The sequence below is a fragment of the Thunnus albacares genome, chromosome 13, assembly GCF_914725855.1.
Source record: "Thunnus albacares chromosome 13, fThuAlb1.1, whole genome shotgun sequence".
In the NCBI taxonomy this organism is placed as follows: domain Eukaryota; kingdom Metazoa; phylum Chordata; class Actinopteri; order Scombriformes; family Scombridae; genus Thunnus; species Thunnus albacares.
The window spans coordinates 28641750-28667884 of record NC_058118.1 but is presented as its reverse complement, the minus strand read 5'-3'; the positions used below and the strand labels follow the sequence as shown (position 1 = coordinate 28667884).

At 38.7% G+C, this 26135-nt stretch overlaps 1 protein-coding gene and 1 long non-coding RNA gene across 5 annotated transcripts in view; both read left to right on the top strand.

The window, feature by feature from the left end:
• cadm1a (cell adhesion molecule 1a) overlaps nucleotides 1-26135 on the top strand; it is a 416956-nt gene that overhangs the window by 15319 nt on the left and 375502 nt on the right. The gene's annotated exons all lie outside the window — the stretch shown is intronic.
• LOC122995335 lies at nucleotides 7649-10059 on the top strand. Its single transcript, XR_006406780.1, has 3 exons — nucleotides 7649-8428; nucleotides 8525-9361; nucleotides 9454-10059. It is a non-coding gene; the product is annotated as an uncharacterized LOC122995335 (long non-coding RNA).

The following is a 26135-nucleotide window of genomic DNA, read 5'->3' as shown; positions in this document are numbered from 1 at the left end:
AAAAAAAACATTGGTGGTGTATTTATGTGTTATGGCTTTTCTTTAAAAAATAAAAAAAAAACCCCCACAAGGCTTTACTTGCTCCCGCGGCCCTAATGTACCTGACTTCAGCAGTGGATCCGACTTTAAATGAGCTAAAATGTTCACTTGAAACATCAATAAGCAACTCTATATTTTAGAGTTTACTGAAAGTCGTTTTTAAACACCATGGGCAGGGTATGTGTCTTCTATTGAAAATAGAAATGAAAGGACATGTTTGAACCCGTCCAGTTTTCCAAAGCGGTTCCTGCTGCTTTGAAGTGTGTAGTATTTGTTGGGCTTCACTTGGCTGTCAGATTAATACCTTCTCGACGGAAAATGAAAATGGGTGAAGGAGCAGTTAATCCGCATAAGAATTTTTTTTCATTTTTTGGAGGGGGATGAGAAGCTGCGAGTCTAGCAAACGGTCTGTGTATTGATTGGTTGTCTGGCATTGCAGAGTTGACCTACCATGCCAGGATCATTTAATTCCTTCTACACTGCTTATTGCTGAACAGAGTCTTAACTTATCTTTACATTTTTTTCCCACATTGCTTGTTTGAGTTACCAGTTATGATGATGCAATACCTGCAACATAGAGGTATTTGAAAAAGGGGAAAAAAAACACTGTGTTCTGAAGTTATGTACTTCAGGGGCCGCTGACCTTTCTGAAGCAGTTTTCTTGAGCTCAGTCCAACAGTCACTTCATTTGAAGAACATTGAGGCTTTTAGAAGGTTATTTTTGTTCATCTTTTCAGTGCAGTGCAAAAATATAACAAACATTTAAGTTTGCAGTGAAAAATGGACTACTAAATTCCTTAATACCCGGGAATATACTTCACAATATTTCCAAATGATTATGTAAGCAAAATGTGTTAATTTGGCAATCAAATAAATTTTAAGGAGAGCTAAGGATTGTGTTTTATGAATCTTTATGCAAAAGCATGTCTCAAGTCAAATATTTTATTTACTGTAGAGCTGCAGTGATTAGTCAATTAATTGATTGTTGCCTATAACCATTAAATTAATTGTCAGCTATATTGATAATAGATTAATTAAGCTGTTTTTTAAGAAAAAAAGCTTTTCAAATGTGAATATTTTTTGTTTTCTTTACTCTTCTACAATAGTAAATTGAATATCTTTGAGTTTGGACAGTTGGTCATCTTGGGCATTTGGACATTTTATGAACCAAACAACTAATCAATTAATCGAGAAAATAATCAACAGATTCATCGATAATAAAAATAATTGTTAGTTGCTGCCCTAATTTATGGTATATAGCCCAAAATCAAAAAGGTGCCTCAGGTTGCTTTACAATCCACAACACCCTCTATGTTTGATCCTTGATTCCGATAAAGAAACACTACCTCTAAAATAAAATAACATCTTTAACTGCAGAAAAAGGTCATTGAGGAGGGATACCTCTGTAATATGTGTCAAATATACAAAGTAGACAGACGTAGTAGTAGTAAAATTACAATATGGAGCTATTTCTTCATCTCACCTATGTCTGTTGTCTACCTAAACATGATTGACTACAAGCAGAATTTACCTTGTCAGTTTACATATAGTGTCTTTAGTAGTTCATGATCCAAGCCTGTGGACTGTTTAATTGAAATCTGAGACAGTACTCCCCCTTACCACTGCCTACGTAGCCACTTAGCGTGCTCTGTACATTATCCATCTCAACTCTGACCTGTTGAACAATGCCGGTGGAAGACAGCGGCTCCAGATACATTATATCACCTGCCGCACCAGAATGGTTGGCCAATAATTGTAGCTTAGAGCGTTCAATCAGTGTTTCTTGAAAGCCTTACAACACCATTGTACTTCAAATACATTCTTCATATATCAGACACAATCTCCTCCTAAGCAAGGCAAGAATGTGCTCCTGTGCTGAGTTTATACCAATAGACTTAAGGAGGCCGAAGTCTGCAGACCTCATATTGATGAATGGAAACTGCATTCATCCTGCCCTATTTCTCAAACTCATTGGTCAACCATAAGGTGGTAAATAATTGGACCAGCTGACTTCTTAGTATATAAATTCATTGACAGACACTATAACATTTGTTCTTTTGCTACCATTCTGCAAGTCCTTTATTTAAGAACTTTACTTTATAACTTAAGAACTACCTCTGTTGGTGAATCAGACCAAGAGTGCAATAAAAGCCAAAGAAATTAAATTAAAAAACTTACTTGACAGGCCCAAAATTATGATAATTAAATCAATATATGATTCCACTGAAACCTTTGGACTTGAAGATGACATATAATACAAAAACAACAGTTTTTTTTTTTTTTTTTAATTTGTTAAAATGTTTCATGGTCTGTCAATAATATCCCTCCAAAAAAGTAGCATGGTGTGAAAGAGCACATCAGACAGTAAAAATCAATTCATTGCGTCCTCTGTCATCCACAGATGGTGCCACTTCAATCTCCTTTCTATTTTGTCACGCTAATGTGCCGAAAGATGACAAGGGTGGGTCATTTCAGAGCAGAAATAGCAAAGGCTGAGTGTGACGGCCATGTCACTCTGCCTTCCATTTTGTCACGCTAATGTTTGGAAAAATGACAACTGTGGGTCATTTCAGAGGAGAAATGGCAAAGGTAGTAGACTGTGACTGCGGGTCCTGCACTGCTACATTTTCAAGATCTAATCTCCTATGATCCAACGGAATATAAAGCTGAAATCTGTGAATCATTTCATGTAGGACTGTAATGTGACCTTGATCACTTAAAACTGAGCTTTAAAGTGAAATTCTTGAAAATTTCAATATGAGAACTGAATTTTGCTTAGACTCACTAGAAGTTGTGACACAATGTAAAATGTCAGTTAGCCTGTTAGTATCATGTTATAAGTGGAAATCAAATTGTTATAGATAATAATAGAATATATAAAATACATGTTAGGGATGTTATACAGGATAGGGGATTCTGTAGTTTCCTATATTTTTAGTTATATAAGCTTTTTTTTTTTTTAATGACATTGATTTTTAAGGACAGTGGCTCATTAGCAATCAGCGGTAGAGCACGCTGAGACATTTTGCCTTTTAAGTGCATTGTTGTTTTAATTACATATCAAAATGACCACAATTAATCAGCACACAACAGGCTTATTGAGTTCTTGATTCAGGCTTTTACCTACTTTACCCCTCACTTATTAAAGTTGGCTGCAACGGAGTGTTCACTGAAATGAAACTGAAATGAATTACAGAGTCTATGACAGACTGGTGACCTGCTCAGACTGTTTCCCCTCCTCGGCCCCCCCTCCCCCATCCAAGTGTGACTATAAATGATTATGTAAGACATTCAACCATCACTGAATTTTTGGGATTTAGGTTGAAGCCATGTATGAAATAGGAGACCGCAGTAAAACTTCTGAAATGAACAATATTTGTAAATTCATAGATTCTGAGTTATTCAGTGAGAAAGAAGCAGTACATTTAATTTTAAGAATTTTAACAGGATAGACCTTGTCACCAGACATAAAGTATTATTCAAATCAGAGTATTTTTAAGTGTCTTAAAACATGTTTACATTTCTCAAAGTAAGGTGGTGAGCAGTACGGTACCAGAACTCAGGTATTGTATCAGCACTAGTATCAAAAGATCATAGAGGGGCATATCAAACACATGATAGTGTATCTATTCAGAATGCATAACCATCCTGTTTACCCCTGGCAACTCTTAAAATTACCATACCATTATAAGGCCCTATTTTCCTGAAGGACTTTCTGAAAATATAAAGAAACTTTCTTTTGGTCAACTGTAGACTTGAAGAACTTTTTATTAGTTTTGATTAGTTTACACCACTGGATATCCTTCACTGGTCACATTAGTCAAATGCAGACTCCTGCGATGCCACACAGATTGAAGCTGCTGGGGCAAGAACCAGTGTTTTGTAAAAGCTGACGCAGCCACTTACATGATTTGAGTTTGTGCCAGTAAGTAATTTACCATGGCTTAGAGACTGACAATGTGTTTCCCACTGAAATTAATGAGCAGTTGGAACAATTGGACTTTGTTTAATGGAAGTTTAGCTTGAAAAAAAGGAAAAGAAAAGCTGAAAAATTCACTGGGTAGTTGTTTAATGGTTGCTATTTATTTAGGTATTGATTGTTGACCTTGATGGTTACAGTTCAACCTTTAAGGATATTTCTTTATGTAGATGCTAGGGCTGTAGTTAACCAAAGAAAATCTTGGTCGACTAAAATTGTAGAAAAAAAAATCATAGACTGACAACTTACTATTAACCTTTTCCTCTTCCCTGCTCGCATCCACCGTCACTTCTCTGCCCCTCGCTCCTTCCCACTCGCTACGCAAACATACTCCTTAACGGAGCCACGCTACCAATAGTTTCCCAGGCAACGACAGAGGTTGACTCACATACCGGAACAGCACTGCACAGAGACTCCCAAATGCTATAGATTTCCGAATGAATGGATTTACACCCCCGTTTTCACAGGTAATTTGTTAGTCTGTCCCTCCCGCCGCAGGAAATAACAGATTATTCCTGGAAAGCTGTTGATGTAGCACTTTACTCCTTACGAAAGTAACACGGAGATTATTCGACCAATGAGAATTTAGTCAGATGAGAGCATATCGACCAACTAGTCGACCAGCAGACTACAGCCCTAGTAGATGCAGATAAAATAAAATTAAAAGAAACCATTAGCTAAACAGTGGGGGAGGGGGGTTATTGAGGGGACATCAGAATGAATGTGAACATTGGTGTGATGTTGGAACACATTACACAGTAGATCAGGTGTGGAAATTCAAGTCCTCTGATGTCAGTGGCTGAATTTTATATGGGGCAAGTTGAACGTGAGGAGAACTGCATTTTCACATTAGCGGCTCTGACTCATCTGTGTGGTCAGTGCACTCTCAGCGTGATACTTGTCAGTACTTCAGTGAGTAAATAACCAGCTACCTTAATCTGTACCGTGCAATAATTTAGTGAAATGAAAGGAAAGCTGCTGTTGGTCAAACCCACAAGTTGCTTCAGAATGATCTTCCATTTCCACAGAAAATTAATCAACAACAAATGACGTAATTGTAGAACATTTTTGCTGCTCTGATTTTTCATTTCAATTAAATTTAAAATGAACAAATTAAACATGCTTGTGATTTTCTAGTATTCAATAGGCATTCATAATTATCTTTTGGCTTTTTATGGAGTATTTATAAATAAGTAAATACTGAAAATACTCCTGGCTAATGCTTTGCCAGTCCCCACTAGTTTAAATGGAAACTACAGAATGTGAACATTAATGTATTTAAATCTGTTTAAATACACATTTTGACTCACTAAAAGTCAGTTATTACATCAGCCCCATGTTTTAGTTGACTGTCATCAATGTACCTTTATTCATATATGCATAGTCATTTTATTCAATATGTTTTGATGATGCCCGCCGGTAGACCATTCATGCCTCATTTCCCCCCTCAGCACAGGCCAACAGCGCAGGCTTCCTCTGAAGTTTTGTTTTATTAAAGTTTAGGCATGTATGGGAGTACAATCAGGGCCCCCTCAGAATCAAGGGGATTATGGTGCACCAGGGCTAGTCTTTGAGAATAATCAGTCAGGCCTGTGGAGAGGCAGCCTGGTAATTTCCCCTAGTCGCACTGCATCACCATGTTCCTGCATGGAATAAATAGTGCATCAGTCAGCCCCAGCTCTCCCTGCTGTTTTCGCTACCTGCCTGTGTGTGTGTGTGTGCATGCATATGAATAACCTGCAGACATGAGTGGCAGCAAGGTAGTCATAGTCGTTAAAAACCAGAAATTAAAGCTTATTCACACAAAAAGATAATAACAGTTATTATATTGCAGAAAAAAGTACTGGTTAAAATGTATAAAGGGTGCCTTATTACAGAGTTACTTACAAAAACATAGATAAATGCATAAAGTACAGTTGATTTTGTCTTCTACCTGAATACTGAAAGTGAGTGTAGTTACTTGATGGCAGTTTAGGTCGCCTTACTCATGAAATATGTGTCTTTTCCTGTATGTTGTAGCATCACTGCTAGTTTTCCCTGAAGCTTAATAAGCCTAATATTGTATTTAATAAATATGTAATCCTTTCCTCTCATTTTAGCAGAGGTTTTAGACTTGTATTTTGATATTAACATTAAATCAGATGATGTGAATAGTTGCTAGCACTGCCAATCCCAATGAGAATTAACACTCCAGTCCTCAGCTCTTTGCAGCTTTTAGCGGCTTTCAGCTCATTGTTTTGGGTCACCAGTTCATATGGTTGAGTCCCACCGGCTGTCTCGGATAATTTAAGAGGTCATTTCACCTCCTTTTTTACTCCAAAAGTGGAAAACCAGGCATATAAGTTTAGCGTAAGGGTGCTTGCCTGGTGGTATTAACCTTTTCAGTATTCATAGTTATATAACACTGCTCATACAGTTTGCTATGCAAAAACGACTTCACGCTTGAGGCTATACCTTAGCCAGTCGAAACCCCCCTGTGCTCTTTTAGGTGCCTCTTTATTTTCAAATGCCTCACAGAGAGACCGAGTTGCCGTACAGCCATTGGATTTAAAAGAATATATGTGATCTGACCTCCTCAACTCTCCACAAACAAAAAAGCAAAAGCTCCTGACCTCATCTGAATTGCTTATATTAATGCATTGAGCTGATATGGAAATCTATGATGGATGCATAGCTTAACATTCAGTATGAAGTCACAGTGCTTCCATATTTAGATGCTTTGAACAGCTTTGGATAACATACCTTGGCTTGTGCACGACTAGGATTAGGTCTGCTTGTCTTCTCTCTAGGCTGAAATGAACCTTTAACTAAAAGGCTCCATACTTTTGCCAACTGATAACTATTTTAAGGTCTGTTAGATGTTGCAGTGTGTTATTGCAGTAATATACTACATCAGTTAAAATGCATTAAATATGCATTAATATCTTACTGGTTAATATTTCAAAACCAAAAGCCAAAAATGGGTTGAAATGTGTAGATTATTGGGATGGCTCATGAAGTCAAAAGCTGCTTCATATACACTATATACTGTGTACTGTGGACCATGGGCATTAATCTGCTGCTATAACACCCTCCATTCTTCTGGGAAGGCTTTCCACACCATTTTAAACCTGGCTCCCATCCTGTTCCTGTCCACACAAGAGCATTGTACAAGGCCTGGCTTGCAGTCAAGCGTTCCAGTTCATCCCATAGGTGTTGGGCAGGGCAGAAGCAGACTATTGTCTAAAATATCTTTTAATGCTGAAGCATTAAGAATTCCCTTCATTGGAATTAAGGAGCCTTGCTCAAACCATGATAAACAGCCCCAGACTGAAATTACACCAATTTAGGTGGAAATTTGTGTTTACATTCTTTTGGCCATATAGTGTAAAATAAGTGAAGATGTCTGGTTTTGCTGTTTTGTGACAAAAACTGACCAAACATTATTCTTGAGGATCTAAACTGTACTGAAACTTGTATATTTTTGTATATAGGTTTGGTTTGTTTAGCTTTACACTGCTCCATTTGAAGAAAACTGTGGCTTTTGAATGATCCTAATTGGTCACTTAATTCCAATCCCCATTAATCATATCTAAATGTGATGTGCTTTACTGCTGTAACTTAGCAGTTACAATTGCTCAGTATTGCCCTTCTTATACAGTAGAACCTTGCTTGAGACTTGAAACCCTGCAGATTTAAAATAAACCAATGCAATAATACTTGTGAATGCACCCATGAACAAAAGGATGAAAAAACTATGGATTGACCTACACTGATGCCAAACAAAGCTGACCTTTTCTCCAAGTCACATACAATTGCTCACACTTCCCCAAGCAGCAAACTAAACCTTATGGTTCCCTCCGTGCACTTAGCCTTCATCAAATATTAATCGTTTCCAAAGCATTGTGGCTTCGTTCACACTATGGTAAACTTATCCCAGCTGACAAAAATATGGCCTGAGCTGTGATGTTTAGCACTTGTTAATTTACTTTTTCCTCTCAGCCTGAATGGAGCACTGTGTACACATTCATTAGCATGATGCTACTTGCTCTCTCACATCTAGTTTCTGCTTTCAGAATGCTATTTATGAGCTTATTAGAGGAACATTAACTCAATCTCGCCATTTAATGGAAGTAAGGTCTTTATGACATGAGTGAATAGGTGAAAGTGCATAACTCAAATGTCTGGAAAGGTGGTGAAAAATGATGGCAAGATAGTAGCAATAATCTTAATTTGTTGTTATGTTAACACTGGGAAAGACTGCACCTTTTGACTCTTAATCCTTTGCCCTCAATTTGTAGTGGAAAAATACTAAGTCCTATACAATGAAATCTGCATGACTCAGGTTGAAGATGAAGCATCCTCTGCATGTACAAAAGTATCTGATGGAAACTCCAAGCTGCCTCCTATAAACCCCCACTGCAGGATGCCGTGTGTTTAATATTTTACACATTTCACATTACAGATTGTTGAAGTTGCGATGAATAGATTTCTTTGACATAGTTGTATTTTTGTGCTCTGCTCCAGACCTCAGCTCAGGTAGGATACAGCGTCTGCAAAGAACAGGCAGAGCACCACACCGTTTCAAGAGATTAGAGGTCAGTCAGCCCGAGGAACCAAATCGATACAGCCTCTCAGGGAAAGGATTGACCATGCATTGATCCAGACCTAACAGGAGCTGGGGATGCACTAGACCACTGAAAGTAGAAGTCAGATGATAACAATATACCCACCTTGTAGCTTGATTTCTGAATCACAGAAACCAGTTTGGCATTTATGTTCTCATCAAAACAGTTATTAGGTTACGTATTCAGCGAAATTACTGACTTCCTGGAAAAAAAACAGAATGCCGCAGTCCTGTACATCCTGCTGTCTTTTAATAAATGTACAAAATTGCAAGAATGAGAAACGCATAGTTTTTAATTTATCAATAATAAATCGACTGCATTTATATAGTGCCTTTCTAGTCATGTCAACATTCACACACACATTCATATGCTGATGGCGGAGGCTGTCATGCAAAGTGCCAACCTACTCATCAGGATTTAATTTAATGCACATTCACACACACACACTCACACACTCACACACCGCTGGCACAGCCATGGGAAGCCATTTGGGGTTCAGTTTCTTGCCCAAGGACACTTTGACATGCAGACTGGAGGAGCCGGGGATCGAACCGCCAATCTTCCGATTTAGTGGACGACCCGCTTTACCTCCTGAGCCACAGCCGCCCCCTGTTGACTTACTAGGAATATTAGGATGCCTAAATGTCTGATTTACAGGTAGAAGTTTGAGTTTGACGAGGCAACTATGTGAGGCGGTGAACTGAGGAGGACTTGTATTGTTCTTGTTGTTTATCATGTAACTTTTGTACTGTAATAAGTAGCATGCCTTGACATTTTTGGAGATTCTTGTGGACATTGACTACTGATATATTTATTTTTACTTTTTAGTTCTGAAAGATTTTACGATGCTGATGGAGCGAAACTGAAACCGATACAACAACTACATTGGATGCCCCATTAATTCAGTTTATGTCACTTTATCACAAATACTCAACACACACACACACACAAATCCCAACGAGGGATCACAACACTTCTTGGACACAACACAACACCTAACATGGAATTAATTCCTCCGTCCGTCTCTTCCATCTGCACATGTGAACTCATACAGTATCACCTTTGTGCACATGCTTAGAAACTTGCTTTGTGTTTTCAAGAACACACAATAGAAGTGAGGAAGTGTAGTATGTCTATTATTATCCATGATGGAGTTCTATCCTATGTAAGAAAAGGTGATGTGGTGGTTGCTACAGCATAGGTATATATATATGCAAAGTAGAATCTCCTTCACTGCCATTGCTTCCAGTATATATAATATATATTCATGACATGCATATGATCACTTTTTTCCGACTGTAGAATGGAAACTCATTCAGAACATTGAGCAAGCAAGCATATCCTTCATTTTAGTCTTTTCTATGTTATTGCAGTTAAAAAAAAACTTGGACATACTTTGACCTCAGCAATGCCTCCATTTTTTTTATGGTTTGATTCCAGTTATCTCCTGCCTGCTGGAAAGGGCTACAATATCCAGAGAGCAAATGTCAAGCAGCATGTTATAAATTGTCAAACATAGTAGCTGGATAGGCCTGCCTTTGTGAGAAGCAACAATGTTTGTCTCTAAAAGCAGAGACTCGAAGTGTGTGGGAAGTGAATGTGAAACGAGTGAGCACATCTCTAAGGAAACAAAAGCCAACAACACTAAGATAAACATTGTCCAAGAGAAATGGGGTATTTTTGTTTGTGTATATCTGTTTTAGTTTTAAAAAAATCAGACAAGCAGGGAACTGACATTTTACAGCTGTGACTGTTAATGCCAGCGATCTATTCACTTATGTGTACTTGAGTTTTAATGTTTCTAAGCTTTTGTTTGTTCAGTTTTGTCCAAAAGAAATGCTTAAATGTTCCCAATATTATCAAAAAACAACCTCACTGCTGAAAATGTGCAAATGACAGACATACTTTACTGTCTTATACCAGAAAAACCACTTTACAGTACTACGATACACATGTTTCTGCCCAAAATGGCAAAGTTTCATGATGTCAGATTCAGATTCAGTCTGTATTACACATTACAAGCCTGGTTGTATTTTGATGATTTAATCAAAATAAATTAATTTGAACACAATTTCTACAATTAGTTGTTGCACATCCAGTTTTTTCCTTGTATTTCCATTTTTTTTTCCTGTGTACCCGTGTCTCTTTCCTCAGCTCATTTTAAAGATGATTAATTTGATGATTTCTCAGGTTGTGAGAGTAATTGTGCATTACACTGTGTGCCTGTGCCAGTTGATATAAAGTGCATCTCCTTTAATCTCACAGGTGACCCTGAGATTTGCAAGCTTTCATGTGTGGTGTTTTTCATCAAACAAAACTGAAATTGCTGCCAGTTTATGCTGTATTGTATATAGTTTCACAACATTTTAGCAGCAATTCAAATAGAAACTTATTTCTACTTAACCAGTATGCAACAGTTGTTACCATGCTTGTTGTGAAGACAACCTTCAAGTACTGAGTGTGTTTAAATCAGATAAATGTGATGTAAGTTTTGATAGATAAATTACATTTGCCTCTAAAGTGAAATATAAACGTCCTTTTATTCCATTGTAGTTGGTGCGACATTGTTGTTTTCTTCCACATTGTCTTTCCTCTCACTGCTCACTGGCAATAACCCTGCTCTTATTGGCTGTCTTTCTCAGGAGTGTAATCTCACCAAGGTTGAGCAACATTTAATTGCTATTCATATGCTCCTGTTATCTTCCATAGGAAAGAAGAATTTAAATGCCTGACAGACAAAATTAGGGTTCTGTTATGTGGAAATTGATCCTGTAGTATAGCTGCTGCCCTCATAATTAGCCCTGCCAATGACAACTGCAGGCTTATTGCTAAACAAACCCAAAGGCTTGGATACTGATATGTGATGTGGATTGGATTGTTTTGGTCTGACACTTACCTATTCTCTTTCCAACCCGCATTATTACTGGGACTTTGAATGCTGACCTTGTCCACTTGTTCAGACACTGAAGACAGTGGTTCATTGAATTCAATCCAATTGCTCTTGTATGGCCTGCATCTGTCTGCTTAACAGAACCAATTAGACAGTTAATTCTGGCTGCAGTTCTGATCAAGTGATAATGACGGGAGAAGAATGGAAAGTGGCCCAAATTTTCTCTGGCTGAATCACAGGTAAAAGTTAAGGCTTTGAGGGGTTTCTCATTCAGAAAGGCAAGTCAGGCCTCAGAGCTCTGGCGGGACCCTTTTTCATCCACCTGGCTTTGTCAAGACTAGTTAATTTCAGTCTATTCAGGTGGACTACATTGTGCGCTGCCTGCCTGCCCATGCATTTCATCTGTCAGACCTTTTGTTTTGAATCCTGCTGAAGATGAACCAGAGGCACTGAGTCGGAGCTAAGGCAGGGATTAGGACCATTCATGCTTTCTTGGAGGTGGGCTAACATTGAAAATGTCAAGGAGGGTGAGGTGATACAGCTCTATTTGAATACATACTTGTAGGCACATCACAGCAATGATGTGGATTTGTGGGGGGTAATCATTATTATGATTGACAAGATTCTTTATTCTGAATGTCTCCTCCTCCTTAAAAGGCCTTAAATGTCTGCTATATACACTATATGGCAAGAAGTATGTGGAAACCCGGACATTGCACTTATAAATGATTGTAAAACATTTCAGTTCCAAAACCATGCTGCTGTAACAGCCTCCACTTTTCTGGAAGGCTTTCCACCAGATTGTGGAATTTGGCTTCAGGGATTTGAGCATTAGTGAGGTCGGCCATTGATGTTGGGTGATGAGGCCTGGCTTGTAGTCTTGAGCCTTCCGTTCTCTTTCAAGTGAGACTGTCCTCCCAAGAAAAAGCCAGAGGACAAGAGCAAAAGAGTAAATCAGATGAAGTTATTATAGGACGACAAAGTGTGCGTAGGCAGGACGTTGGGGTTGAGGGGATGGGTCAACAAACTTTAAGACAGGAGGACGATGTTCAGTTCCCATTTCCCACTGCGAGTCAACACTGTTTTTTAAAAGCAATGACCACAATCGTCCCCAAACCTTAAGAAAGTAGTCATTTTAGCCCAAACAACAATGTATCCCTAACATTAAGAAAGTACTTATTTTAACCCAAACCATGATCTTTTTAGAAACCTAACCAGACCTTAACCATAGCAGTGTCACATCATAAAACATTAATTTCACAAAGTGGCTGGTATCAGTTTTCAAAGGCACAGACGAATGATGTCGTCCCGGTGATTCCTGCCTATACGGGCGTCAGATCAGAATGTGTTGTATGTGTTGTTCTGGAGTGCATGGACCAACAACTTATTTTGGTGTTTCATTTGGATGACTTGTTGGTTCGAGTTCATCCCAAAAGTTTTTGATTGTCAAGTTGAAATAGGAAAGAGTCTTCTCCAAATTGAGTGACCATGGCTCAGGAGGTAGAGGTTATCCACTAATTGGAAGATTGACGGTTCAATTCCCTGCTCCTCCAGTCCGCTTGTCGAAGTGTTCTTGGGCAAGATATTGAACCCCAAATTGCTCCATTGGTGTGTGAATATGTGTGTGTGAATGATTAGTTCCTACTGATGCACAGATTGCCACCTTGCATGGCAGCCCCTGTCATCAGTGTATGAATGTGTGTGTGAATGAGTGAATGTGGCTTATAGTGTAAAACACTTTGAGTGGTTGGAAGACCAGAAAAGCACTATATGAATGCAGTCCATTTACCAAAGTTGGAAGCATGTTATTGTCTATATCATTGTATACTGTAGCATACAATTATATTTCATTGACACAAATAAGGGTGTGCACATACCTTTGGCCAATGTAGTGTAATTTTAGAAATATATTTAATATATTATTGGATTTGTTAATTCTAAATATTCTGACAAAATATGACATTGGATCAAATAAGTTTTTTTTTTTTATATCATACTGTTATTTTCATTCATACATGCTACATTTGTACATGTAAAACCAGTATATAAGCCATTAAGTTCGCTCCTCTCAACAAATTATAGCATTTCTGGAGCGTTCTTGTTTTAGAAAATCCTAGAATATTAAAATCCTTTTAAAAATCCTCCTTAAAAGTAATAAATTTAACTCTCTGCAGACACTGTCTGTTCCAAAAAGGCTCATCTGTTGTAGTTCTTAGTAAATATTCCATTCAATTTGTATTCACATTCATCCAGCATGTTACATCTGCATCACCTTTTGTTTCCTTGTTATCCCATTCTTTCCACCAGAAAAAAAAAAAGGAAATCCAAACACCAAATCAAAATAGAAGCTGAAAACTCTCATTTGCTAATCAAACTTGGGACAAGAGGTAATTAATTCTTTGGAATCAGTCAATTAATTTGCATAATAAGAGGTACCATAATTGTGACTTCTGCTACTCAAGCCCAAAATTGTAATTAGAGATTTAGTCTGCATTACAGCAGAAAAGCCTGTTTTTTGGGAGCTGCTTCAGAGAGGAGATTGAGCATCCGTTGCTCTGGGATGGAAACACTGGCAGAGTTGCATCAGAATAAAAGCGTTTCCTCCACAGCTCTCCTCTTGCTCGGCCCTGAGGGGAAGTGCTGGGAGGACTGATCTTCTAATCGGTAAAGAACCAAGACCTCAGCTTTCAGGGGCCCCAGTCTCTTACAAGTCTACCAGGGACCCTGTTCCTCGTCTTTTTCTCCTCAGCTTATTTTCCCCGACTCCATTTGCAATTATTTATCTGCAATAATTTCTACAGTCTGTACCGCTGCCACGAAAAAAAAAAGGGGGGGAGCTGGAAGATGAAGGGTTGCATTATGGTGGTGATATTAGCCTTCTGCTGCGTGCTCACTCAGCTGTGCGGCCTGGACAGAAGAAAAGAGAGGAGAAGAAAAAAAAAGGGCAATGCAAAGCATAAAATAAAATAAGGGAGGAAATGTCACTGGGTGTCGTGAGAGGACTCAGATCGATGCTAGTTAATCATCCACTTTACTTTCCTATATAAGGTCAATTAAAAGACTCCAGTCATTTGGAGGATATATGATGCTGGACCGCAAAGCAAACAAGAGGGAATTCTATCCTTCTTTTGTGTGCTTTGTTTGGCATTTTGTGCACAATTTGATACAGACATGCTGATTTGTGTTTGTATTCATGTGGGCATTGTTGTACTGAACATACAGAGCCTCATATATATAGTATAAGACTCTGGAGGAGGTAGTGTTTTCCTTTTTGCTTTTTCTTTGGTATTGTTCTTTTGCACGTGCAAGGAAATTAGGTCTGAGCAGTAAAACAGCATTATAAGGCTTGCAATATGAACATCGCCTTTCATTCAATTCCAGTGAGCTAGTAATGTGATTAAATATCATAAAATCTTGATGCAGGGTGGTTCATTTTGTAGCAGACACATTCTATCACACTTACTGTAACGCTGGCTGGGGTCAGCACATACACATCATGTGTCTGCTATCTCTCGCATGAACAACTTTAAGAAAATGTCAACAGGATGTCAGGATTAGATCATTTACTAGCGGAAGCAAAGGTGAACCCAAGCCGCACAAATACAGTAAGTCTGAAGAGTTGACATAAACATCACCAGTCAACTTGGCTACCATATGAGACTAGGCTTACTATTCTTTGTGTTACCTCAAATGTTGGTTTCTCCACTCATGGCTTACATGTTGCATTTGGTTTTTGTTGAGTAGTCTCTATATATAGTAGTCCTGCTCTGTTGCATGACCAAAACTACTTTTTCACTCTGTTTGAGGGCAGTCTCTGCACTCTGGGCCTTAATTCTGATTAGCTAGTGGTCTTTTCCTCATCCTCATCTTGTCGCTGGACAGGATTGATTGGTGTAGGCAGCTCGTGTCAGCCATGATTGTGTTTAACTTGCTTTGCTTTGAGAGGGGATCAAGTCTTTCATGTCATAAGGCTCAAGTCCAAGTGGAGTCACTGGTGTTCAAGTGTGAGTTGCAAGTGTTATTTCATTTTATATTTGTATTATAGTGTTTTATTTTATCAAGTTAAGTCTATTTAAAAAAAAGAAGAAGCTATTTTGGTTTTATATAAATAATTTTACATTTAATATACTCTAGTGGATGCGTGTATATAAGGACTAGTAAAAAGGGGAAAAAAAGAAAGTACTTCTTTCAGCTGTGTCTATCACTCCACTTTGTAACAAGGATTTGTTCTTGTTTTCCACAAGTATGATGTTAACCCAACGTGGCTATATCATAAATAGGGCAAATGCCTTTCCACCACCACAGGAATATTCATGAAGTCGACACGGCAGTAAATTGAACGAAGGCTGTTGTAAAATGCGGTGACAGTAGCTGAGGGCCCAGGGCTGTTGCTCCCTGCCAGGGTGAAAGGCATTGAGCTGAATGTGGTGCAGACTTCCTCTGATAGAGTATTAACTGAACGGTGGAAACAGCTGGAGTTACATAACAGTTCCTCTGCATTTAGTCTGCTCAGATGGAGAAAAGCTGTGGGTGAGTGAATGTAGAGATGCCATTTTTCAGCCATGTGACTTTTTGCAAGCTAAATGTCTAAATGTGTCCATTTAAGTAAAAAAAAAAAAAAAATCTGCGTGCTGCTTGGAGATGCTGTGATACTGTGCCAATGTTTGTGTCAGCAGGCCTGTGTGTGTGTGTGTGTATGTAGTGTGTTGTTCATTTTATGATTGTATATGTGTGCTATCTTCCTCTAGCGCTCTAAGGGGCTGATGGGAACCTGCACTAATTCAAGCATGCAACCCATGAGCAGCCACCCCCACCCCCCCATCATCCCCAGTTTGTATCCTGCTCTTACATGGTCACAACTGCATACTGGGATGCAGGCCAGACTTGGCAAACCAGACGCTGCTGTTCCAGAGACCAATGCATATATATTTATCATCTCTGCTTTCACTGAGAATGGATCAATCTGAGATTTTAGACGTTGTTCAATAAATGATAAATTGACAATAGTTTTGGCAGTTCTTGAATTGAGTACCGGTGCATTAGTCGCGCCCCCCCCCCCCCCACATATACTGATACTCCTTGAATGTAGGTCAACATTTTATAGTTGATGTCTTATCAAGATCACTCCATTTCCTGTTCAAACAAGAGGAGGTGAGAAAGTGCTGTTGCTCTCCCACTGTGAGGTAAATCATATTTCAATTCAAGAATGGTTGTTGAATGCCTTTCTGTCTGAATTGTAATTTGTCTTTAAAAAGATGTGATTGTTTCCTGGTGAACTGCTCTTCCGGAGATAAATGAAACCAGTCAAGCAGACGGTCTTCTTTTCAATGTTAAAGAATGATTGATTTAACTTGTTTAAAATTTTGCTGTACTCAAAATTAGTAAATGAAAATGACTGAAAATGTCTATTGCTAAGGGTTTAACAGAACAGACAGAACAAGAACTCAATAATAGCTAAGTGTATGAATCTGAAAATAAAATAATAATAAAATGTATTTTCTGTGTTATATTTAGTATTTTAGAATTTTAGTTTTTCCTTTTTCAAAGTTAAGAGGCAAACCAATAAAGGGCCTATTATAGTTTTCAAAATGAAAGACATGCCTTTTAGTTCAGCTGCCTTTTTTCTTTTCATCTGAAGGTCAAAGGCAGCAGCAGATGCCACAGGTAATGAACCATGAGAACACTTGAGATGCTGCAAAATTAGCAAAATCAGCAATGACAATGTAGGTCTTGGCAGCATGAACAGCTTCAGAGACACAGAAAGTGTGCATCATCTCAGCCTGCTCCACTTTGCTTGTCAAAAACCATCACAAATGTAGTTAAGGCCAGCTGCCATCATTTGGGTAAATATGAAGCAAAGTGGAACTTAAATCTGTTCAGTACTCCTGCATGAATTTTCAATATGTATGAATGCTTGTGTGTGTGCGTATTCAGTGAACTGTGTGACGGACAGATGTTAAAACCTTAGAATAAGTATTTCAACGCTTGTGTCCTTTGGCTTTGTTCGTTGAGATGAATCAACATCCCTCAGGTCTCGCTCTGATGTGGCGAATGAAAAGCAGTCCTGCACAATGGGTCAAAGTAGGAGGTTTGCGGACGGCCTTGGTCATCAAAAGGCAGTCAGACATGTGCTCTGGCCTGTTGTGTTGGAGACACACATGTTGGCAGAGCTCCACAGCTCCTTGGTAGCCTGGAGAGGAGGACCTTGGCCATTCAGTCGGGCATGCACAAAAGCGCCCACAGTTTTACCAACTTTTTTTTACCTCTTATCCAGCAGCTTCATTCACTCATCTATCAACAAAGGTGTTTAGTGAGGAACAAGAACAGCATGGGTCAAGGTGGAAACCTGACCATCTGAAGATGAGCTGTGGTTTGTTGCCCCTGGCAACAGTGTGTTTTCACTGTTACCTGTACTTGTCTCGAACGCAAATGAGGGTAATATTAAGCTCACCTCCTACTGCACTACTGTATAACAGTATAACAGCAGTATTAAATGAGTTTCACCCCATGTCAGACAAACTTTATTTATATTTATTACTGCAAGTAATCCAGGCAGGGCAGTGAGGAAATACATTTTGTTTTATAGCAATGATCCAGAACAGTCCTATCCAAAAAAAAAAAAAAAAAAAAAAAGCAAAAAAATGGGGCTGTAGTCAACCAAAGAAAATCTTGGTCAACTAAAATCGTACATAGTCTTGGGGGGGCGATGTAACAGGACAGAGTGCACAGTAAACTCAGCAGCCACACATTTCTCTGTTCTGTATTTCTCTGTTTTGTGTCTGCAGGTTATGCTAACCCATTGTTGCTAACTTTGGAGCTAACCCCCTTTACTTTTCCAGCATTTTGGGAAACAACAGACGTGACTTTTTAGCATTTATTAATTGACACACTGTAGTCTGTGCTGTACATTTACTGCCAGACTCGCTCCTTCCCACTTGCTACACTAACATACTCCTTAACGGAGCCACGCTACCAACGGTTTCCCAGGCAACGACAGAGGTTGACTCACGTACTGGAACGGCGCTGCACAGAGACTCCCAAACGCTATCGATTTCAAATATTAAAAAATATTTTCTTTTTGGCCTGGCGGGGGTTCTCGTTCTGTCATTATGGAGAAACACAGATTCAGTAAACGTTCAGTAAACGTTGAGTACAGTTGGACCCAGCAGTCTCCATTTGGTTGGGCGAGTTCAAAGTTGTGAAAACAACGGGGGTGTTTTGAATACACCCCCGTTGTTTTTACAGGTAATTTGTTAGTCTGTCCCTCCCGCCGCAGGAAATAATGGATTACTCCTGGAAAGCTGTTGATGTAGCATCTTTCTCCTTATGAAAATAACACGGAGATAATTTGACCAATGAGAATTTAGTCGGACAAGGGCATATCGACCAACTAATCGACCAGTCAACCAGCAGACTACAGCCCTACAAAAAAGGTGATTTTGGTTTAAAAAAAGAAAAAAAAAAGAGCTAACACAACAATGGTGCAAACACAAGCAGCAGACTAGGCAGATTACAGCTGAGGAACATGTGAATGACTGACAACAGCCCCAGCAAACACAAGTGAGACTTAGTTTAAAGGGGAAAAAAAACAAGCAGGGAAACAGCACGGTGGCTGTCAGGGTAGTTATTAAACTGGAGAGCAACAGCATGCATCTGGATTAATGTCTCTGATGGCAGCTTCAAAAACAGGAACAGATTAATTCGTCCAGTTGGAGTCTTATGCAACTCATTCCAGTCTCGGTCCAGTGAAGTGGAATGAGAAAAAAGCTCAGGGGAGTATTGGCTTTTGAGGACTTTATATGTAACAGACAGACCAGATATTGTGTATAGCAGCTAATGTTTTTTAACATTAAAGCTTTACTAAATAAATAATTGTTTAGCATTGTCATTACCAGATGATTATTAATCTCAGTTAACTGAGGTAAACATAAAATTCTTAACGCAACCAGATTACCAGATGTGCATGTAAACAGCCTCTTCAGATTTCAGTTGGCTTTTGCACTGTGGTAATCTGATGCACTAATGTGTGTTGTATTGTCAAAGCAGGCAAACATGGTGCTGTGCAGTGGAGTGGGAAGTAGGAAGGTGAATATCAAATGAACAAATGTGGCAAAATGGTTTGCATAATAATAGGCACAGATATATTTGATAGGTGATGATGACTCCCAGATGTCCAGAAGTCTTGAAAGATGATATTTTGTTATCTCGTGTGCACACAAGATGTCTGCATAGTTAACACACATTTCTCTGCTCCCCACAGGGTTAATTAAACTATGCAGGGAGTGGATAAACATGCATAGTTTTAACCATTTTGGTGATTTTCATGGGCAAGTAGAATTACTCTTAACTGCAGTATTTTCTGTAGTTAACTAGCCCTTTCTAGCTGAGATACAAACCATGTGGAAAAGGTTGTCTTTGTGTGTTTCATTGTTAATGATATCTAGTACAAGTCATAAAGGATGAGTTTAAAGTGAAGCATCACTATAACGCCAAATTATCATCTTTTGCACCCTCCCTGAGGAACATGACTCAGTATCACTTCAGTTTTCAAAGCACAGCCCATAAATTGTATCAATACACAAAGTGAAGAGGTTGATCCTTGTAATATAATTTTGTGTTCCAGAAAGTATTTTTTTATGGAGAACAAAATTTAGCTTGTTTGCATTTCCTCAAACAATTACACCCTGGTGAGCAAAAGCCTGAATGATGCGGGTTAACAGCCTGTCTCCAGAGAGAGCATTACTGGAAGCTGACTTCGTCAAACCGTAACTGGAAGTGTACACCCCACATGAGTTAAGTATCTGCCAGGTTCATGTGACAGTTGCTGTAAATCTAGCACCAGTTCTGTGAGAAAAGCCTTAAAAACTGCCCTTTTTCTCTGTTTCCTTCAGTAATTTATTTAGAGACAGCTGATTGAGTGCCTTCAAATTAGGTTTCTTGAAATACAAATCCTCAGGAACAGCCATGTTATTAGCTACAACAGAAGAAAAACTCACTACTCCTCTCTGTAACTGCTGACCTGCTAATGGATGTCTACTACTCTTGTATATGCTATGAAGCTACTGAAGAGACTGCGGATTACAATTAACATGTAATTGTGAAAGAAAAGAAATAAGAGGGCTGTGACTTCTGTGGCAACACTGAAAGAACACTGGGTACCTGCTGGTTGACACACTCAGACTGAAAATGATTAGTTAACAAAAACCTGTGATTTTCAGTCTTTCTGAACATTTTCTGTTTGCTGAGTTTTCATTTAAATCCAAGCAGCCAATCACTACATCGGTCAGTGGTAAAATGTAACTCCGAACAAGCATATTGGAAGGTTGTACAGCACTAAAAAGTATGACAAGTTGTTACTTGCTCCCAAAGGATGTAGTGTTCAACAAACCATGTCTTTTGAAAGAAAAATTTATTTTTCTGTTTCTTACCAACAGTCCACGCTGGTTTCTTTTAACTATTACCAAAAGGCTTCACTAACCTTAAAAAACACTCCATCACTTCAGCATTGCACTCATATAACACTGTCAGACTCACAATGTACAGTTTTTGAAATTTTGCACAGCTCCCACTGGATCTACAAAAGGCATTATACGTGTTTTTGTCACATATACATTAGTACTTCCCAAGACCTGTAAACAGACTTTGATGTATAAAATCAGTGGAGCTCCCCTTTAATCAAGCAGTTCTTCATGAATGTTCCCAACCTTAACGTAGTAGTTATTTTAACCGAAAACATGAAACTTTCCCTAGACAATTAGTTTTCCGAACTTTAATCATAGCAGTGGCAGATGAGGAACCTGTCATATAAATGTCAGTGATTTGTAACAGTTTTTGAAGACACTATTCCTGCCAATTCTTGAGTCAGATCAGAAAATGATTGTCTTTTTTTTTTAAGACAATGAAAAAATATTGTATTTCAATGCTGAGACTTGTTGCTTTAGGGTGGTGCAACCATCATGTTGTGTCCAACAGGGGCTCATCCTCTTGGCATTATCAAAATCCTCAATTTCCTATAAAAATTAAGCCATTAGTTTGAGAAATCTGCTCGTTAGAGCCAGATTGTTTCTGAGTAGAAATGGGAACTTTTGCCGGATGGTGGCACCACAGGATAGGTCAGCGGGGTCACTTAAAACAGTATGTCTAAAGTTAAATGGCTTAATTTGGCCAGGACAGTAATAGAAAAGCACTTTAATATTTCTTTAGTTTGATAGACCAATGATTACTTGCAATAGTGCAGAAAAAAATGTATACTAAATACTAAAAACCACCACCTGTCAAATCAATTTTAGTTCAGTTGCGTTTAAGTTCTTGCCAAAACTTTCCTTTTATTAAAATTAGTCCGTTAACTTTGCCTTTTCACATTTATTATTAAGACATTGTTCGTGATGCACTGGAATATCAGCAGTGAAAGCTTTGCCTCTATTTCCCTCTCAGTCTTTTATAGGGGTCAGATCATTTGAGGATAGCTGTTCCTTAAATTATCCAGCTGCTACTTTTGGTTCAGCCTGATTTCAGTTGTGTCAATAATAAACCAGTCTGTGGGTTTTGAGAGCTGGGACCTCTGCCAGGCAACATCTTTGCGGTTAAGCAGCTTGGTTACCATTGCTCAGACCAGAAACTGGGGGTATTTTTAATTTTCAGCTTCTTTAAACGATCATACCGTGGCATGTTTTAGCACGTTTACAAATTGCATATATTCTAATCACTGTAGACCATTTTGCCATTGATTTCCTTACAGATGACCATTAGTTCCAGTTAATTTCAGTAAACTGAGTATGCTGAATACCAGTGGTGATGTTCTGATGGGATCATGAATTATTTGCTCAACTTCATAAGACTAAGACTTTATTTTGGAAGGATAATATGATCACTTTGAGCGCAAAATTTGCAAGCTGTGATGGACACTAATTAGAACACTCAAGCCTGTAAAAAATCAGGGAGCTACTGTATGAATCACTGACTGAGCATAACCTGCATCCTTCACCAAAAAACAAATAAAAACAAAACCTCAAACCCGTATGCTCTGGCCTTTCACTGCATACTTCCATTTATCCATTTTCTGTCGCTTATCCGAGACCGAGTCACAGAGGTATCATACTAAGTAAGGAAACCCAGACATCCTTCACCCTGGCAATGCCCTCCAGCTCCTTCTGGAGGATCCCAAGGCGTTCCCAGGTCACAAGAGATATGTAGTCCCTCCAGCGTGTTCTGGGTCTGCCCCGGGGTTTCCTACCAGTTGGACGTGCTAGGAACACCTCTAGAGAGAGGCATCCAGGAGGAATCCTAACCAGGTGCCCAAACTACCTCATCTGGCTCTTTTCAATGCGAAGCAGCAGCAGCTCTACTTGGGGCTCTCCATGAATGTCCGAGCTCCTCACCCTATCTCTAAGGCTGAGCCCAGACACCCTCCAGAGGAACGTCATTTCAGTCGTTTGTATGATCACATTCTTTCAGTCACTACCCAAAGTTCATGACCATAGGTGAGGGTTAGGATATAGACCAACAAAAGTGCTGAAAAGAATGTTAAATATTAAAATATGCAATGAAAAATTACAAAAAGTTTCAAGAGGCTTTGGGAACACCTCTTGCTTACCCACTGACATTTCAAATTCTCCACCATCTGTCAAATTTAGAGATTTCGCATAGAGGAACTGGTAAATTGAGAGCTTTGCCTTCTGGCTCAGCTCTTTCTTCACCACAACGGTCTGGTACAACACCCACATTACCGCTGATGCTGCATCAATCCGCTTGTCAGCCTCATGCTTCATCTTAACCTCACTCGTGAACAAGACCCCAAGATACTTCAACTATTTCACTTGGGGCAGCAACTCACTCCCAACCCAGAGGGAGCAGTCCAACCTTTTCTGGCAGAGTACCACGGCCTCAGATTTGGAGGTGCTGACTTACATCCCGACCGTTTCACACCCTTTCACTGCAGTCAATGAGAAAAAATTGAACACTTATAAAAGTTGTCGACATAAACACGTCATCTTCCCGACCTTTCCACTACAAACTCCCATGTCTAGTCCGAGCCCTGGGCAATGGCAGAAACTATTAAAGAGTAACAACACACCAAAATTCTGCTAGTTCCCTTCTTCCCAGTATATTAAAAAAATGTAGCAGAGGACTTGACAGGACAACGACTGTAGGGGGCATGGCTTCGTGGCTTCATGGCTTCTTGGCTTCATGGCTTCGTGGCTTCGTAGTGTGTGTCACGGGAGGTGAGAGGACACTGACTGACCACCACTCAGTGTAGGGTGAACAGTGATGTAAAGCTGGTAGTCAGAGCTAACCAACCATGAAAAGCTGCTGTCAGACTCTCTGTGTCCACACTAGAAACACAGTCTGCCAGAGCTTTGATAGTCACTTGAAGCTTATTCATGGCCCTTTGTAAAAGTTTGTGTGGTACCTTTGTTGTAGCTGAGCTAGCAGCTCTGCTACAAAAGGCTCTCCTCTGTGTGTGTGTGTCTGTGTGTGTGTCTGATTTTTATAAATTTGGTGTCAATGTCAATAATAATACCAGCATTGATGTGTTTCATCACAGTACAGTCATATCATTTCTCTGAAAACATGTTTAAGTTTAAAAAAAACTTTAAAAAAAACAAACTATTCTGTAATGGTCTATTTAAACCTATTTGATGATCACTACAAACAACTTATAGAAAAATAACGGCTTTGAAAACACAAAATTAAAAGCATACAAGGGAAAAATACATTTTTGCTGAACATAATTATATTAAAGTGCAATGCTATTTGCCAAACTTAAAAAAAAGGATTTTCAAGCTAGTGTCTTTGTTCGATAATGTATGTAACTGAGTGTTAACAAAACAAATGAAACCTATTGAATAAATATAGCTGTCAGGTGATCCACAGTTCTCTAAAATGTATTGTCATTAAACAATATTCCTCTCCAGGAAAATTACAATACAGTAAGTGATCTACAGTTGAGGAGGAATACAGTACTGCTCACCAATCAGCCAGAATGTTCCCATTAGGGGTTAAGGTCAGGGTTAGGGTCCCATAATTCACCACAATTACAGAAATATACACTATGAACCTTTTATAGTACTATGCATATGAATGTGAAATTATGGGTAAATTACTGTGCAGTTTACAAAAAATTGTGAAAGTGTTACAGTGTATTCTCAAACAAGTTTCAATGTTCTACAGGTTCATAACTTATTTAAGTGAGCCAATGACTGCTTGGAAGGCTTTGAAATCAGTCTTCGGGGCATTGATAAGAGAAACGTGATTTATTGCTAATGGGCTAAACAATGCAACGCCACTGGCAGGGTCCGAAATTGACACCTGCCAATTGCCAAATGCAGGTAGATTTTCTGTATGTTTCTGTTTGTAAATTGCACACTGGCGGGTAAATGTTTGTACCAAAATAGTCATGTAATAAAATATCTGGCATCATGGCTCAGGTATACAGTGTGGACACACACACCATGTGTGTTTTTTATGTGTGTCTAAACAGTGCCGCAAAACTGTAGGAGCACTCAATACAGTGGTGAAGGAGCGCCAGACACAGACCTTCTCAAGCACTCATATGTGACACAAAAAGGCATTTTATTACTTTGGCTGGTAAAAATATGTTTGGCTGGTGGATGTTTTTTCATCTACCATTCCCCTTGACAGCTGAGTCACAAAGTTAATATTGGGCATTTACTAGTGGTATGGTCCTTTCTAACAATAGCGCTAAAGAGAGCAACAGCGTGAATACATCTTGAATAGTGTTGATCAAGTCCATGAATGCTATACAGGAAGTAAATCAGAAGTTTACTGTGTAATCATCATGAAGCTTTTCAGACATCAAACCTTCAATTGACTTAACAAGGCTATTACACAGTAGGTCTGAACTATGATAACAGTATTTCTCCCTTTTTCTTTTTGTAATCCTGTCACGTGTAACTGTGTAATCTCACAATCTTTGCAAAGGTTCAGTGCACTTGTAAACACAATTAAGATGTTTTCACCGGAAACAGGATTATGCAATTGTGTGATTGAAAGTCATAAATCACCTTGTAATATCCTTGTCAACATAAACTGAAGTAAATGGTTTGTAATTGGTGTTTTTTATGGCCCAGTCTTATGCTGCCAAAAGTGCAGGAGAAGATTAAATTTTGAGAGTAAGACTCGGAAACAATAAGCTATAATTAGGAGAATGTCATTAGACATTAGCGTACATTCATGGAACAAATAATAGCTAGATATGAAATTTCTGTCAGTGAAACACTTTTAAAAGGGTAAACTCAGAGCAAAACATTGGTGCTTTTGGAAGATTAAAGGTGTAATGATGTAATTTACATCATAAAGACAATATATATAGGTAAATAAAGGTTGTACAATATACCGTATACTGTAAATAGCATTCCATTACTTGTTATCACTGACTTGTGCAGCCCTTCAGATTTGTTAAATGTGATTCCTTAAAAATATGCAACATATTGCTCTATCAAGGTTTCCTTAAGTGTTCTGTACTATATTAATGATCATCTTCTTTTTGTCTGAAAAATATTTATGTACCACTTATTGGATTTTAAGGGACATCTTTTCTTTTTATAAGGCGGTACAGAGATGTTTTATGTGACATTTGGCAATATTTTGTGAGAGATTT